Source organism: Rutidosis leptorrhynchoides, chromosome 5 (genome assembly GCF_046630445.1).
Source record: "Rutidosis leptorrhynchoides isolate AG116_Rl617_1_P2 chromosome 5, CSIRO_AGI_Rlap_v1, whole genome shotgun sequence".
Taxonomy (NCBI): domain Eukaryota; kingdom Viridiplantae; phylum Streptophyta; class Magnoliopsida; order Asterales; family Asteraceae; genus Rutidosis; species Rutidosis leptorrhynchoides.
In genome coordinates this window covers 430,518,058-430,537,669 of record NC_092337.1, presented here as the reverse complement: position 1 = coordinate 430,537,669, position 19,612 = coordinate 430,518,058, and positions in this window count along the sequence as shown.

Below are 19,612 nucleotides of genomic sequence, written 5' to 3'. Positions count from 1 at the left end.
ACGATCGACGCAACGGACTAAAAATTACAAGTCAACTATGCACATAAATAAAATATAATATTTAAATAATTCTTAAAATTATTTATATATTATATTTATTTATTAAACCGTCAGCAAATAAACAAACAAAGAAATGTGAGCTGGAAAAGTAGGCCATGCGATCGCATGGCCAAGCAGTGTTAAATCCATGCGATCGCATGGCAGTAGGTACCTGGCCACATCTATAAATTTCAGCGTTTTTGGACGAATTTTTTGACACTTTTTCAATTCATCTATCTCTCTATCTCACTCGTAATATATATATATATATATATATTATAATTTTAATTTTAATTTTAAATTCTAATAATAAGGGTATGTTAGTTAATGTTGTAAGGGTGTAAGTCGAAATTCTGTCCGTGTAACGCTACGCTATTTTTAATCATTGTAAGTTATGTTCAACCTTTTTAAATTAATGTCTCATAGCTAAGTTATTATTATGCTTATTTAATGCTGAAGTAATCGTGATGTTGGGCTAAATATTAAAATTGGGTAATTGGGCTTTGTACCATAATTGGGGTTTGGATAAAAGAATGACACTTGTGGAAATTAGACTATGGGCTATTAATGGGTTTTATATTAACTTAATGATACCTCGTTAATTTAATATAAAGGTTATAATTTGATGTATTTATAAATAACCACATACGCTTAATCGGGTACGGTGGGCGGGATATCTATAAATACAAATAATTGTTCATTTCACCGGATACGGGATTGGATTAATAGTTAATGGACTAGTTAAAATAGGGGTGGATTACATTCAAGGGTAATTGGTGTAATTGTTAACAAAGTAGTAAAACATTGGTTTACACGCAGTCGATAACCTGGTGTATTCATTAAACAAAGTATTAAGACCTTGTTACAATTCGAATCCTCAATTAGTTGGAATATTTGACTTCGGGAATAAGAATAATTTGACGAAGACCTCCGTATTTTATGATTATGACTGATGGACTATTATGGACAACTCCGTATGGACATGTCGAATAATCCAGGACAAAGGACAATTAACCCATGGTAATAAACTAAAAATCAACACGTCAAACATCATGATTACGGAAGTTTAAATAAGCATAATTTTATATATTTCATATTTAATTTCACTTTTAATTATCGCACTTTTATTTACTGTCATTGTATTTAATTGTACTTTTTAATTATCGCAATTTTATTTTATCACACTTTAATTTATCGCACTTTAATTATCGTTATTTACTTTACGCTTTAAATTAAGTCTTTTTATATTTAATATTTTACATTAGGTTTTAACTGCGACTAAAGTTTTAAAATCGACAAACCGGTCATTAAACGGTAAAAACCCCCTTTTATAATAATAATACTACTTATATATATATATATATATATATATATATATATATATATATATATATATTTATATATTTACAAATATAGTTTTTAAAAATATAGCGTTAAACTTGGCAAGTTCCCTGTGGACGAACCAGACTTACTAAAAACTACAATACTGTATGATTAGGTACACTGCCTATAAGTGTTGTAGCAAGGTTTAGGTATATCCACTCTATAAATAAATAAATCACTTGTGTAAAATTGTATCGTATTTAATAGTATTTTCCTTGTAAAAATATAACTATTTTGTATACATCTCTACGCACATCAAGTATTTTTGGCGCCGCTGCCGGGGACACTAAAACGCCGAAAGCGCAACGCTATATAAAAAAAAGATTTTTTTTATTAAGTTCTTTGTATATAAAAAAATATACGTTTTAAATATTAAAAATACAAAAATATAAAAAAAACAAAATATATATATATTTAAGAGTTGTTCAAAAATATATAAAATTATAAAATATTTCTATTTCTATTTTTAGTTTGTAAAAATATAAGTTTTATTTAATTTATATAAATACTTTTTATAAATATTAAAACAGAAAATTCAAACTGAAAAAATATATATATATATAAATCAATCGGCCCGGTGCTGTTGAAGCCCAATTCCTGGCCTGGAAACCTAGCCCATACGATCGCATGAACCCGAAGGCAAACATCCATGCGACCGCATGAACCTGTCTGACACGCCAGAGTTGATTGGTAACAGCATTAATTACGGGGTAATTATTATTATTATTTATTTATTAAAACCCTAATTAAGGTTTAGTTTTTAATTAATTAGTTTAGTTTTTATTATTAATTTGTATTTTTAGTTTAATTAGTTTTATTAATATATAAAAATTAATACTTTTATAAATAATAATATAAAAATAATATTTTTTTAAAAATTGTGTTTTTACAACTTTAAGTTTATTTTTATATTTTGTATCTTTTTATTTGTTTTAGCGTAATATTTGTATTTTTCGTTCGTATTTAGTTTTAAGTTATAGTTTTTGCTATAGTTATTTTTATTTTTAGATTTTTAGGCTTTGCCGTAAAATCCCTTAAGTGCTTTTTCTTTAGACTAAGATTTAGGTGCTTTAGAATTTTGCGACGCCATTTTATAAATTTTAGTACTTTTTAAGTTATTATCGTTTTGGATATAGTATTTCTTTTAAGCTTTAATATTTTTAGACGCAACTTTTAATTCTTAGTTTTTAGTTCCTTTTTAAGTTTCGACGCGCTACTTTCTTATTTTTATTTTTCGACGCCTATTATTTTTCGACCATTTATTTTTCGACGTTTTTCGACGCGCTCTTTTTCTTTCTTATTTCTCGCCGCTCTAGTTTTTAGGACATAGAATTTTCTATTTCTTCTCTATAATTTCTTTAAATTTCAACGAAAAAATATTTTAAGTGGTTAAATTGATAGACATCCAAAATTTTCTGATTCGTAGTAATAGTTGGATTTGTTAGTGGCAAGTTGTGGGCTTCCGATTTAAAGGGTCCTGGCTACCTGCTGCATCTTTTGGCTATTCGAAACGTGGGCAAAATCAGAAAAGTCTATTAATTTGATAACTTATATAATTTTTATCTTTTATAACTAATAGGATATTCAGTGAATGCACCGAGCAAAACGTTCACCACCTTTTATATGTTCACCACATGTAAATAGATCAAGACATCTAACCAATATTGTCGCCGTTGATTTTTCTTTAGAATCGTCATCAAGTCGACCAAGTACTCCAAATCAAATTTCCGATAATCCATTTTTTGAACCCGACCTCACAATTGAGAATCCAGAGGATATTCAGGGATAATTCAGAGATCCTGAACCATTAATCTTTCCTCCGGAACCACCAATCATTCAAACAGAGATTGTTGAGGAACCAACCATTAAATCAGAATCCTCTAGTGATTCAGATTCAACAAATTCAATCATGGAGAATCTGGAACCTCTAAGTATGGAAGACCGAATGCGAGCTAAACGCACTGGCCAAGGTCAAGCAATTACTCAACCTGACATTAATGCGCCAGATTATGAAATCAAAGGACAAATTCAACACATGGTAACTAATCAATGCCAATTTAGTGGTGCAACGAAGGAAGATCCAAATGAACATCTTCGAACCTTTAATAGGATCTGTACACTATTTAAAATAAGAGAAGTAGAGGATGGACAAATATATCTCATGTTATTTCCCTGGACTTTAAAGGGAGAAGCCAAAGATTGGTTGGAATCATTACCTGAAGGGGCGATTGATACATGGGATGTTTTAGTTGAAAAATTTCTTAAACAATTCTTTCCGGCATCTAAAGCCGTGAGACTTCAAGGAGAAATTGTTACGATCACACAAAAGCCAAATGAAACTCTATATGAGGCGTGGACCAGATTTGGAAAGTTATTAAGAGGATGTCCACAACATGGTTTAGACACTTGTCAAATAGTACAAATATTCTACCAAGGATGCGACATCACTATAAGGAAAGACATTGATATAGCAGCTGGTGGTTCCATTATGAAGAAAACCGCAACTGACGCTTACAAAATTATTGATAACACTACTTCCCACTCACATGAGTGGCACCAAGAAAAAGATATCGTTAGATTATCTAAAGCAGCTAGAGCCGATTCTAGCCATGACTTAGATTCCATTTCCGCAAAGATAGATGCTGTCGAGAGACGAATGGAAAAAATGACTAAGGATATACACTCAATACGAATTAGTTGTGAGCAGTGTGGAGGACCACATTTGACAAAAGATTGTCTCAGTATTGAACTAACAATGGAACAAAGAGAGAATGTTTCATACATAAACCAAAGGCCTGGAAATAATTATCAGAATAATTATCAACCGCCAAGACCAATTAACAATCAAAATCAGAATTATAACCGAAATATTCCATACAACAACCAACAAGGTCCTAACAATCAACAAGTATCTAATAATACTTACAATCAGCAAAGACCTATTTTTCAAAATAAACCACCACAAATCGATGATAAAAAGCCAAATTTAGAAGATATGATGTCGAAGCTAGTTGAATCTCAAACGCAGTTTTTCACATCTCATAAACAAACCAATGAACAAAATGCTCAAGCATTTAGAAATCAACAAGCTTCTATTCAAAACTTGGAACAAGAAGTGAGCAACCTAGCAAGGTTGATAGGTGAAAGAAAACCGGGAAGTCTACCTAGTGATACAAATGCTAACCCCCAGAATGAAACAGCTAAAGCCATTACCACAAGAAGTGGTATTACACTTAAACCACCTGAAATACCTGTAATTTCTGATGAAGCTATTCCTACTACACAAGAACCACAACCTGAGCAAGATAAGGAAACAGAACCGGAAGTTGAAAAGGTTAATGAAGATAACACAGTTAAAGCTAAACCTTATGTTAAACCATACCAACCACCACTTCCTTACCCTAGTAAAATGAGAAAAGAGAGACTTGAAGCCGAGCAATCCAAATTCTTGGATATGTTTAAACAAATAAATGTTAATCTTCCTTTCATTGATGTGATTTCAGGAATGCCAAGATATGCTAAATTTCTGAAAGATCTAATCACAAATAGAAAGAAAATGGAAGAACTCTCGGCTGTTACTATGAATGCTAATTGTTCTGCAGTGCTGTTGAATAAGATACCAAAAAAACTCTCCGATCCAGGAAGTTTCACAATTCTATGTTTTCTGGGTAGTCTTAGTTCAATAGAAGCATTGGCAGATTTAGGTGCTAGTATAAATCTAATGCCGTATTCACTATACGCTAAACTAGACCTTGGAGAATTGAAACCAACCAGAATAAGCATACAACTAGCCGATAGATCAATAAAATATCCTAGAGGGATAATGGAGAACATGCTAATTAAAGTTGGTACTTTAGTATTTCCAGTAGATTTTGTTGTTCTAGACATGGAAGAAGATTCTCGAGTTCCTCTCATATTAGGAAGACCATTCTTAAACACGGCTAAAGCAATAATAGAGGTGTTTGGTAAGAAACTGACCCTAAGTATAGAGGACGAGAGTGTTACCTTTTCTGTTGATAGAGCCATGCAACAACCGCAATCTTCAGGTGATGCATATTATTATATTCAAACTATAGATTCACATGCAGAATTATTAGAAGAATTTCCAGAATTACAAGGAACAGGAGAATGTTCTTTAGGAGAAGGAACTGAACCAATTGATGAAACTGAAATGTTAGCTACACTTATGGCTAATGGATATGAACCGACAACAGAAGAAATTTAAATGCTAAAAGAGGAAGATAGATATCGATATAAATCATCGATAGAAGAACCACCGACATTAGAGTTAAAGCCACTTCCAAACCATTTGGAATATGCTTATTTACATGGTGAATCTAAATACCTGTAATAATATCGTCTTCTCTTACTGAAAATGGAAAATCTCAACTCATTTCTGTGCTAAAAGCTCATAAACCATCTATTGCATGGAAGATTCATGACATTAAAGGCATAAGTCCTTCGTATTGCACACATAAAATCCTTATGGAAGAAGGTCATAAAACGTATGTGCAACGCCAACGAAGACTAAATCCTAATATGCAAGATGTTGTTAAGAAAGAAATTATTAAACTGCTTGATGCAGGTTTAATTTATCCAATCTCTAATAGTCCATGGGTAAGCCCAGTTCAATGCGTACCTAAGAAGGGTGGCATGACTGTCATCACAAATGAGAAAAATGAGCTTATTCCTACTAGGACTGTAACGGGATGGCGTGTTTGTATTGATTATAGAAAATTAAATGACGCCACCAGAAAAGATCACTTTCCCTTACCTTTCATTGATCAAATGTTAGAAAGATTAGCCGGAAATAGTTACTATTGTTTTCTTGACGGTTTTTCCGGATATTTTCAAATTCCAATAGCACCCGAGGACCAAGAGAAAACTACATTCACGTGCCCTTATGGTACTTTTGCTTACAAACGCATGCCATTTGGACTTTGCAACACCCCTGCATCCTTTCAAAGGTGCATGATGGCGATTTTTCACGACATGATAGAAGAATGCATGGAAGTTTTCATGGATGACTTTTCAGTCTTCGGTGATATATTTGAAACATGTCTACTTAATCTTGAACGAATGTTTATTAGATGCGAACAATCAAATCTAGCACTTAATTGGGAGAAATGCCATTTCATGGTTAAAGAAGGCATCGTTCTTGGTCATAAAATCTCAAAGGAAGGAATTGAAGTGGATAGAGCTAAAGTAGCTGTAATTGCTAAACTTCTACATCCCACCAATGTTAAAGGAGTTAGAAGTTTTCTAGGGCATGCCGGTTTTTACCGACGTTTCATAAAAGATTTTTCTAAGATTGCCACTCCTATGAATAAGCTCCTAGAAAAAGATGCATCATTCATCTTTTCAGATGAATGCATCAAATCTTTTAATATTCTTAAAGAAAAACTTACTAATGCGCCGATTATGATAACTCCAAATTGGAATCTACCGTTTGAACTAATGTGCGATGCAAGTGATTTTGCAATGGGAGCCGTTTTAGGACAAAGGATTGAAAAATGATTTCAACCTATTTATTACGCTAGTAAGACGTTACAAGGAGCACAAACAAATTACACAACTACTAAAAAAGAACTCCTTGCTATTGTCTTTGCTTTTGACAAATTTCGTTCATATCTCGTTCTAGCTAAAACGGTGGTCTATACCGATCATTCTGCTCTTAGATACCTATTTTCGAAACAAGATGCCAAGCCACAATTAATCCGTTGGATCTTACACTTACAAGAGTTCGATATTGAAATCCGAGATAAAAAGGGAGCAGAAAATCTCGCCGCTGATCATCTTTCTCGTCTTGAAAATCCTGAATTAGAAGTTCTAAATGAATCAGCCATACAAGACAACATTCCTGATGAATATCTATTGAAGATAGATTATAATGAAATTCCATGGTTTGCAGATTATGCAAACTACTTAGTATGTGGATTCCTTGAAAAAGGATTATCGTACCAAAAACGAAAGAAATTCTTTAGTGATATAAAACACTATTTCTGGGAAGATCCACATTTGTTTAAAAGTTGTCCCGATGGAATAATACGCCGATGTGTATTCAGAGATGAAGCCAGTCAAATCTTAAACCATTGTCACACAGGACCAACAGGAGGGCATTATGGGCCTCAACTCACAGCAAGAAAAGTTTACGATGCTGGATTCTATTGGCCTACAATTTTCAAAGACGCACACCTTCTTTGCAAATCCTGTGATGCTTGTCAAAGGGCCAGAAAAATAAGTCAACGTGATGAAATGCCACAAAATGTCATTCAAGTATGTGAAGTATTTGACATTTGGGGTATTGACTTTATGGGTCCATTTCCAAAATCTCATAATAATCTCTACATTCTCGTTACCATTGATTATGTATCTAAATGGGCGGAAGCACAAGCTCTCCCGACTAACGATGCACGAGCTGTAGTCAACTTTTTAAAACGTCCTTTTGCAAGGTTCGAATCACCGAAAGCTTTAATAAGTGATCGGGGTACTCATTTCTGTAATAATCAACTTGAGAAAGTTCTCAAAAGATATGGAGTAACTCATAAAATCTCAACCGCTTATCATCCACAAACAAGTGGACAAGTTGAAAATACCAACCGAGCTTTAAAACGTATTCTAGAGAAAACCGTAGGATCAAATCCGAAGGAATGGTCCATGAAATTGGAGGATGCACTCTGGGCTTTTAGAACAGCCTACAAAACTCCAATTGGAACCACACCTTTTAAACTCGTTTATGGAAAAGCATGTCATCTTCCAGTAGAAATTGAACACAAAGCATTTTGGGCTTTGAAGACATGTAATCTTGATTTACATGAAGCCGGACGTCTATGATTAAGTCAACTAAACGAATTAGAAGAATTAAGACTTGAGGCATATAAAAATTCCTTAATCTATAAGGAAAGAACAAAGAAGTGGCATGATAAAAGAATCAGAAGTTCAAAAGAATTTAAAGAATGAGACAGAGTTCTTCTTTTCAATTCACGATTCAAGCTATTTCCTGGAAAATTGAAATCAAGATGGTCTGGACCATTCATAGTCAAAAGAGTTTTCCCGTACGGAACAGTAGAATTAATAAATTCAAATGGGATTGAATTTAAAGTTAATGGTCACAGAGTTAAACATTACATACATGGTCCGATGGAAGTTGACAATGAAGTTAATCACAATTTCAACACCACATCTAACTAAGTGTGGGGAGGTTCGAATCTTTTTAGGGTAATATGTATTTCTGTTAGAGTTAGATATTCTGTTTTTGTGTAGTTCTCGAGAATGGAATCCGAATGGTCTTTCCCTAGCAGACCCTAAAGAACTAGTCTTCTCCCCCCATTCTGAATTTTTATTTTTTTAGGTTTTACGAGATGAAGAATTCCTTTGATCTGAACCATGGTCTAATGCTACATGCTATGATTACTAAACATAATAATGACACACTTTCGAGTGAACTGGTATCATTCATAAGAGAAAAAATGTACGGAGTAAGAAAAGAACTCAGAAAAGATCATCATAAGATACATTTGGGAAAAGGAAAATCAAAATCCGCTACGAAAAGAAGAGCACGACACCTTGAAAGATGTTATAAATATGGAAAATGGTCACACGAAGGTAAATGTTCAAATAATCAAACATACTCAAATACCGAATTTGTTACTCTATGCAGAGAAGGACCGTTTATATGTTTAGAAGAAAAGATATTGAAGATTCGAGGTTATGCTTACGTAGCTATGGAGAACCAAATCACACGACTCTCCTATGAGTTGGCTAAAGCAGGTCTCTGAGAATTCTTTCTCACAGGTAAGTATGTACAGTTTTTATTTTTATTTTTATTGCTTTTAACCTTTTGATAATAAACGCTAAATCGTTCGCTATAAAGTATTAAATTGGTACTCAATAAAATTAGGTTCTGTAACTAAAATTATTGATATCATACAAAAATTTATTACATCACTGCAAAATTTACCGTTTATTCTTAAGGTATAAATATCTTTAATCAATCAACCCAAAATATTTCAAAAATTCGTCAGGAGTAAAACTAGGTAATATAGCCAAAATTACTTTACCGAAAAGAGGGGCGTATATTTTTGATAATATTTGATTGATTAAAGTGGGAAAAAAAAAACCAAAAAGATTTTTAATTTTATTTTTACTTTGTTTTTTTAAAATCAATATATTTAAGTTTGTAAATATTTAAAAAATTAATATTTTTAATATAAGTTTGTATGTATAAAATCAAAAACATAATAATAGTTTGGTGTGAATTTTTAAAATTTTAATAATATAAAATTTTAATTTTATGCATTTTAAATTTAAGTTTGGTGTAAATTTAAAAACAAAAATTTACTTTATTTCGTTAAGTTAAAAATATGATTTTTTTAAAAATTCGTCGTGAGTTGAAAACTAGGTCGTTGAACCGAAATTACTCTACCCAAGGGAGGGACGAGAACTTTTATTATCATTATTTTTAATCTTATTGAATTAAAGTATACCAAAAATATTTAAAAAAAACCCAAAAATCTTTGCTTTTAAAACTGAGCTTTGAATTGACAAATTTTAAAATTTTGTCGAGGGACAGACTAGGACAACGATCCGAAACGCCCTCATCCTAAAAAGAAACAAAATTTTAAATTTAATTAATTATTTGTTTTAATAAGTTAACGGTTTTATAAAAAAAATATAAAAAAAAGGGACCTCATGCGATCGCATGAGATTTACCCTGTAACCTCATGCGATCGCATGAGGCTGGAAAACTGGCCAGAAACATAAAGCTCAGTGAGCTGCTCTCTGTTACCACAATACACACACATATACACGAACCATCTCACCAATTCACCTCTAAAATCACCATTTTTTTCACCAAATTCAACCAAATTTCATCCTACAATCCGCTACAATCATGCCTAGGTTCGGATTTTTCAACAAGAAGGTAAAAATTACACCCCTAAACTCTTAAAATTCTTAATTTTTGTGATATTTACCAATATTTTACCTAATTTGATTTTGTTAATTTCTAGTGTAATTAGAGTTAAATTGTTAGTATTTTATGCATGTATAACCTAGATTGATGCTATTTAACATGATTTGAAGCCAAAAACTTCAAAAATTTTAGGAATCTAGGGTTTGTGTTCTTGAGCAATTTGGGGCTTTTTGATATAAACAGGTTATGGCCAATTTTTATCATGAATTATTGCTAAATTAAGTACTGTAACATATTTAAGTAGCTAAATGATCCAAACTTTGATCCTAAACATGATTTTTGAGAATTAAAGTGGACTTTTTAGGTATAAAATTCATGAACTTGATTAAATTGATGTAAATGCCATTTGAAACTTGATTAATTGCTAGTAATGGTTATTTTAACATGTTATTTGAGTTGAATGCTTATGAACTTTGTAAACATTTTCATATATGCTTATTTGAAAAAATGTAAAATTGTAAAAATTGTGAAAATATGTATAAGTTTAATTTTAATTAAACATGTTATTGTAATTGTTTCAAGTTGTTATTTTGCTAACACTAATGCATATTTGGATGCACAAATTTTATGTTTAATGTGTTTTGCAGAGATTTACTAATACTGATGGTGCATCATCATCATCTAGACAACCTGCTCCAGAACCTGAACCAGAAATGCAATACGAGCCAGAACCCGAACAAGAACCACAACAGGAACAACAACATCAACCTGATCAACACGTACCTTATTATGATCCGCTACAATTTGTTGATGCCTTTATAGTATTTCCGATGCATCCGCCAGTAGAATACCCAACGATTCCTGAACACACGTTGCATCCTAATATGAGATTCGATAGAAGTTGGAGAGATTACCCAACATATCAAAGTAACAAATTCAAACTGATACCGAAGAATGTAGAAGTGCCAAGGGTAATCGATTGGGATCCTTTAGAAAGGGTCCAACTAGTTAACTCAGTTAGGGAGCATCTGATCCAAAGGTATGGCAGTTCTTCTTTTCACGATTGGGAATGTTTATTCACCATTCGTAGACCTGTATATAAGGAATGGTGCATTGAGCTTATGAGTACTATAGAGTTAAATGCGGATGTAGATAGGTTAGATGATAGAAGTTTTCTTAGATTTATACTTGGTCATAGGATGTACAGGATGTCCATGCTGGACATGGCCAGGGCTTTGCAGATATATACTCCTGGTGAATTACTACTACCTGATTGTATGAATTTGATTTATCGTGGTGAAAGGGTAGATAATAATTTTGACGCGAACGCCGTCTGGAGGCGTATGTCAGATTATAATGTTTTTACACTGGGAGGAAAACACTCCTACTTACATATTAGCAAAGCCGAGCTTCGTATAATTCATACATTTTTGGCTAACTCGATTACACAGAGAGGTCACAATAAGGAGAAAATGACCTTACATAATTTATTTTACCTAAAGTGTATTCGAGACCCAAGAGGCTTTGTTAATATCCCTTACTGTGTTGATTTTTATTTGGCTAAGATGGTGGAAGGAATACAGGAAGGGGGAATAATAGGAGGAGGTATTTTTGTTACTCTCATTGGAGAGTATTTGGGTGTAGATAGGGACCAAGGGGGTCCACTTTTGGAATGTAGGGAACAGGTTGAGCCTTTAGGATTGAGGGTCTATCAGGGTGCTAAGGTATTAAAAAGCAGACGCAATTAGGCAATACCCTATTTTGGTAGTCATCCTCAGGTAGAGAGAGGTTCAGATAAGGAAATAGAGGAAGCGGATGACATTAGGGATGTGATTAGGGAGGCTATGACTTACGTCTACCAGCGTGTAGATGAGGTAGATATGACAAACAAGGAGAGATTTAGTCGGATGGAGCAGTGGCAAGCCCGGAATGATTACGAGCATTCCAGGCAACGACAACATGCTAGATGGGACTATCATCAGCGTCAGATCATGAGCCGGCTGTCACCTCAGGATCACTATGTACCGACCTGACCCGCTTACTATCCTCCACATTAGCCCGAGATGAGACCACCATATACTCTCTACGACCCTAACCAGGCCTACCAGTACACATATCACCAACCATGGAACCCGGACGACAACATGAACTGGAACCCCTATCCAGATTGATATAGTTCCTGTTGGTGATTTCTATGATTTTTATCTTTTTATTATTTCTATTTATTCATGTTTAAACACATTATATTTTGATACTTTTATTGTAATGTTTAATATTTTTATTTGTTGTACTAATATTTCATATTTGATTTGAAAGTGAGATTTGAAGTCTCATTTCAAATTACCATGCATGTTTATATTTGTATGTATGTATATTATCAATTGTATACAACAGGGTAAAACAGCGCATTTTCAAAGACTGGCATTAAGTTCAGCAAAAGCTACTAATTTTGACGACAAAATGAAAAACAAATGTGATGTAACAACAAGAAGGAATGAACAAATGATGTGCACCATTTATCATTCAACAAACAAACGCCAATATGTTTGAAAACTTTGGTAAAATTTAATCATTTTTCTACGCTAATCACCCTCAATAATTTAAATTGTTACTGATTTCTTGCAAACGAGGGCATTGCAAGATCTTAAGTGTGGGAAGGGGTTAAATTCTTTCGGATTTTAAAATTTTTAACTTATACACTTGGTTACCATTAAAAATACTAGTAACACAGTAGTTGTATTAGAATATAGTGCTCTCTGATAATAAAGAACAGCCCTAGTCTTATATACTGACTACCCAATTCTGGTAAAATTTTTCAAAATTTTCAATTAAATGAACTCAAAATCATGTTTATACATATTTATGAACGATAAAACTAGGTGTTAAACACCGAAATTATTGTTATCTCGGAAAGGACATAAATTGATAAACAACCCAAAATGTTAGAATTCATTTAAAATGGAATAGAGGACAATAAAAAGGCAAAGAAAGGAAAATAAAAGCCAAGTGTGGGAAAAAATTTACCAAGTTATTTTGAACATATATCACATATTTTTGTACAAATAATTGAAGATACTTTTGTTTTGGACAAAATTAACCATTTTACCCGCAAAATTATAATATATTTGAAAGAAAGATGGATCTACACGATGAATCAATTCCATCATTAAAAGGAAGTAAAGTCTTCCGAAAAAGAAACACGCTTCTTGATTTAGGTCATGAAGTTGTCGTCCAGACCAGTTGTAGAGTCTACGAAAAACCTTGAAAAGTTTTCTCGAAAATCAGCTGGAAATCCACGGACCTCAGCATCAAACAGGGTCGCCAAATGGTCAGACTTATCCTAACCATGAGAGGATCTGTCTCGTAAAATGGGGAGGGCGCCGTGCAAATTAGCTTGATAAGACTAATGAATCAGACCCCCAGAAAGGATAATCTCCTTAAAAGATCAAAAATCAGCTTTTAAGTCTGATATTACTCAATCCTTGAGATTGACTTTTAAAGATTGAGAATTCAAACTCATGGAATTCGATGATACCTAAACTCGAGCTTGAACGAGAAAATATTTTGATCAAAATTACAAACTGATTTGTTTTCTAAAAAACCCATTTTTAATGCGTTCATTACCATTGAACGTAAAATCCTAGGAATTCATCTGGAATTCATTAGGTCACCTGAACCAAATCGGGTGTCAACCGTAAGAACGGTGGTTGCATAGCATGGTCAAAGACAGGACCTTGTGCCAGACCGAAAAATTATAGGGTGAGCTTTACTATTGCTCCTACAAAGGATAGTAATTGCATCCGACACGATATAGATCATAATTAAAAGCATGTCAGGAGACATTGCCTTAACAGTTGCTTGTTCAACACTTTCCTTTACAACTGGACGGTAGTTTACCGAAAGGTAATATAAGGAGCAAGTAAACTGGACGTGTTGCTTTCCCAATACAAGGTTTGCAAGTGGGTGACACAAAACCGCAAGTTTTGAGCTAAAATTTTCAAATCTGAAACCCACCAAACCCACAAAAACATTTTGCAAACACCGGTGAAGGATCTAATTTTTCATAGTCATGTGGGACTGTAAACCACAACGTAACAATCATTGTTTATACAGCCGTATAGAAATCACTGATGTACAAAGTGTGAAGAATAAAGAAGTGATTCTAGTATTTTTATTTCAAGACTATATTGATTGAGGACAAGCAACGCTCAAGTGTGGAAATATTGGATAATGCTAAAAACGAACATATATTTCATAGCATTATCACTCAAGAAAGACAAGCTTTTAGTTGTAATTGTTCTATTTACAAGTGATATTCGTTTAAATAATAAAAGGTGAAGACAAAAGACAGATTCGATGAATTGAAGACGCAAACGACCAAAAAGCTAAAAAGTACAAATTACAATCAAAGTGGTTCAAATTATTGGTGAGAAACGTCTCGAAATTACAAGAGTACAAGACACAAAATGCAAAATACAAGATATTAAATTGTACGAAAGGACGTTCGAAAATTCAGAACCGGGACCAGAGTCAACTCTCAACGCTCGACGCAACGGACTAAAAATTACAAGTCAACTATGCACATAAATATAATATAATATTTAAATAATTCTTAAAATTATTTATATATTATATTTATTTATTAAACCGTCGGCAAATAAACAAACAAAGACATGTGAGCTGGAAAAGTAGGCCATGCGATCGCATGGCCAAGCAGTGTTAAATCCATGCGATCGCAAGGCAGTAGGTACCTGGCCACATCTATAAATTTCAGCGTTTTCGGACGAATTTTTTGACACTTTTTCAATTCATCTATCTCTTTATCTCACTCGTATAATATATATATATATATATATATATATATATATATATATATATATATATATATATATATATATATATATATATATATATATATATATATATATATATATATATATATATATATATTATAATTTTTATTTTTATTTTTATTTTAAATTCTAATAATAAGGGTATGTTAGCGAATGTTGTGAGGGTGTAAGTCGAAATTCTGTCCGTGTAACGCTACACTATTTTTAATCATTGTAAGTTATGTTCAACCTTTTTAAATTAATGTCTCGTAGCTAAGTTATTATTATGATTATTTAATGCCGAAGTAATCGTGATGTTGGGTTAAATATTAAAATTGGGTAATTGGGCTTTGTACCATAATTGGGGTTTGGATAAAAGAACGACACTTGTGGAAATTAGACTATGGGCTATTAATGGGTTTTATATTAACTTAACGATACCTCATTAATTTAATATAAAGGTTATAATTTGATGTATCTATAAATAACCACATACGCTTAATCGGGTACGGTGGGCGGGATATCTATAAATACAAATAATTGTTCATTTCACCGGACACGGGATTGGATTAATAGTTAATGGACTAGTTAAAACAAGGGTGGATTACATTCAAGGGTAATTGGTGTAATTGTTAACAAAGTAGTAAAACCTTGGTTTACACGCAATCGATAACCTGGTGTATTCATTAAACAAAGTATTAAGACCTTGTTACAATTCGAATCCCCAATTAGTTGGAATATTTGACTTCAGGAATAAGAATAATTTGACGAAGACTTCCGTATTTTATGATTATGACTGATGGACTATTATGGACAAATCCGTATGGACATATCGAATAATCCAGGACAAAGGACAATTAACCTATGGTAATAAACTAAAAATCAACACGTCAAACATCATGATTACGGAAGTTTAAATAAGCATAATTTTATATATTTCATATTTAATTGCACTTTTAATTATCGCACTTTTATTTACTGTCATTGTATTTAATTGTACTTTTTAATTATGGCAATTTTATTTTATCGCACTTTAATTTATCGCACTTTAATTATCATTATTTACTTTACGCTTTAAATTAAGTCTTTTTATATTTAATATTTTACATTAGGTTTTAACTGCGACTAAAGTTTTAAAATCGACAAACCGGTTATTAAACGGTAAAAACCCCCTTTTATAATAATAATACTACTTATATATATATTTATATATTTACAAATATAGTTTTTTAAAATATAGCATTAAACTTGGCAAGTTCCCCGTGGACGAACCGGACTTACTAAAAACTACACTACTGTATGATTAGGTACAGTGCCTATAAGTGTTGTAGCAAGGTTTAGGTATATCCACTCTATAAATAAATAAATCACTTGTGTAAAATTGTATCGTATTTAATAGTGTTTTCCTTGTAAAAATATAACTATTTTGTATACACCTCTACGCACATCACTAGTTCAGGACGTTAGCATATCTGTGGCCTTTGCATGTTTAGTTGCTTATGCTTGATCTGTTAGATAGTATCCATTCACTTAGCAGTTGTACTAATTCCCCCACATTTCCACCCTTGCAGGTTTAGGTACTGCTGTTTAGGATGGGTGTTGCGGACGGGTTGAAGACATGTTTGACTATGCGATGACTCTGATGTTTTCTAATCTAATTATGTTTTTACGAAACACCGTTGTTGTATAAAGTTGATTTGTAAACAATGTTATGTAAATGTTAAATAAGGCTACTTTTACTTCCGATGTGTTTAAAAAAAAATCAGGGTGTTACAATATCGACGTCATCTATATATATTATTTGGAATAACCGTAAGTCACTCTATATCGCGGTAATGCTTGAGTTAGCATATAAAGGGTCGAGGTTCATTCTAAAATAATATATATACTTTGAGTTGTGATCGAGTCTGAGACATGTATACAATGGGTCACGATACGTATTAATTAATTCGAATATTATATATGAATTATTGAATTTCTAACTGTTGACTACTAACTGTGGACTACTAACATTAGACATTTAAAATGAATTAAAATATTTATTATAACATATGAAACTAAACATTTCTTCAAGTTTGCCACTTGATTTCATCTTAAACCTCATTTGTATCTTGACGATTACAATCTGCGTTCAAATCTTTCATGATTCTTGAAAACACCTCAATCGAGAGGATGAACCAACCGCACTTCATCTATGGAAGGAAAGATTTATGCATATAGTTATGCACCTAAAAAACCCTCGGAAACTGAGTAAACGTTTAACACGTAGCTGTGCTAATTCTTTTAGCGTTAATATTACCGAAAATAACTTTGCAACTCCTGTTCGAGATAGCCAGTTTTGTCACAGCTCCGGCAAGTCAACTTCGACTTTTCATTTGAAACAACCTTATTATAACCTTGATATATAAGTTTGCCTTTCGTCATCGTTACCGGGGAACCGTTTATATCCCACCACTTTAGCAGTAAACATACCAGCAACTTCATTGATCTTTGACTTTCCGAAAAATCATTACATTCACTGAAACTCTATCAAGTACTCATCCACATCTTGTAACAATAATTGCCATACCAATCACCGGGAATTAGCAATCAGTATTTTGAATCTCGCGATAATTCTACATCAACAGTTATACGAATACATATAACATTTATCTCTTAGATTTATGATCTTCCATTCTGAAATTCTGAAAAGCACCCAGTCTGCGAATCAATACTCGTAATGTTGAAAAGGCTGAATGAAGTAGCAAAAAAGAAAAAAAAAACTGTAAACGACTTTAACCATCGGAAGTTTGATGATAAAGAATAGTACGTTGGCAAAGCTCAGAAAAAGATGAGGTTTGGAACTGGAAAACGAATTGAGGAAACCATGAAAAAGGTTGTAGACAAATCACAAAGACTAAACCTGCCTTCAAAGAATCCAAATAATTCAGTATCTGCTGAAGTCATTAACGGGTACCTTGCTCCTGAACTCTAAATCCTTACGGAAAAATCTTTTTCATCATCCTTCGATATTAGAAATTCTAAGATATTATCGTATCTTTCATTATAAATATCCTCGATATTTCTGAAGATATTTTCATAACTATTCTTATCTGAAATCAATTATCTCTTCGCGATATCAGTGTTACATCAGAAAGGAAACTATTTTAGTTTCTAAATTCTGAAGAATTCAAATTTAAAATTTGAATGTTTTTAAATTAGTGTTGGAAACTGAAGCATGAGTTAGTATAATATAATGACACTTGATCAACGTGATTATATTATAGTAAGTCATGCTGAGTTTCTAAATAGAACGTGATGATTCACAGACATATCGTCATCATGTGCCATGTTACACGACTCTTACATTCTACCTCATCTCCAAACACATTAAGAACATACCTTCTTGATAGTTCTAATTCAATATTCTGGTAATTTGACAAATCAAGATCGTGCCATTACAATTTCCTTCTTAGAACATTAACTATGTTCATTCCGAAATTCATATCTACGAATTCTGGACCATTATTCGCTTGACTTAAAGTCGGAAAGAGAAAACAAAAGCATGAAACTTCAAAATATCAATGGGAGTATAAATCACAGTAAATATTAACTGTGGATGTCAATGATTATAGAAAGACAGAAGCAGAGACATCGAAATATAAGGGAAGATATAAAACCTAACAACAACTCAGAAATTATAAACTGTATATATCGATGCATATAGCAATATAAAGACATTGGAGGACTAAAAACACTATAAAACCAAGAGTATAGTAGAAGTGAATAGATTCTTCCGGCGGAAGATGAAAAAGAAGAATGACAGATATGAAAGTTAGGACTATATCAAGAATCGGAACTTGATTGAGCATATTGAAGAATGTTTTAGAAGTATGAATTGGGAAAGAAAGTATAGAAGGTGGGAGTGTGGAAATAAGGAAACGAAGAGTGTGGATTTATAGCGAAAAATCCACCAGAGCAATCAAGACAGATCATCGCATTTAACCGAAGAGGATCCTAATTTCTCTAATTACCGAAGAATCAAATCTTATTACAAGGATTTTCTCCAAATCCCTTGAACTCTGGAAATCAATCCTGTCTACATCAAAAGATATGACAAATCTACATTTACTCATTTCACTCTATTGTGATAACTTCACTCGTACTCTTCACATAAATGAATTGTTTTACCCATATTACTCAATGATGACAAAACTCTATTTATAAACTCATTTTCGTAATGAAAACATTTTTATTGTTAGCCATGATGGCTGATAATGTTAAAAACGAACATATATTTCATAGCATTATCCCTCAAGAAAGACAAGCTTTTAGTTGCAATTGTTCTATTTACAAGTAATATTCGTTTAAATAATAAAAGGTGAAGACAAAAGACAGATTCGACGAATTGAAGACGCAAACGACCAAAAAGCTCAAAAGTACAAAGTACAATCAAAGTGGTTCA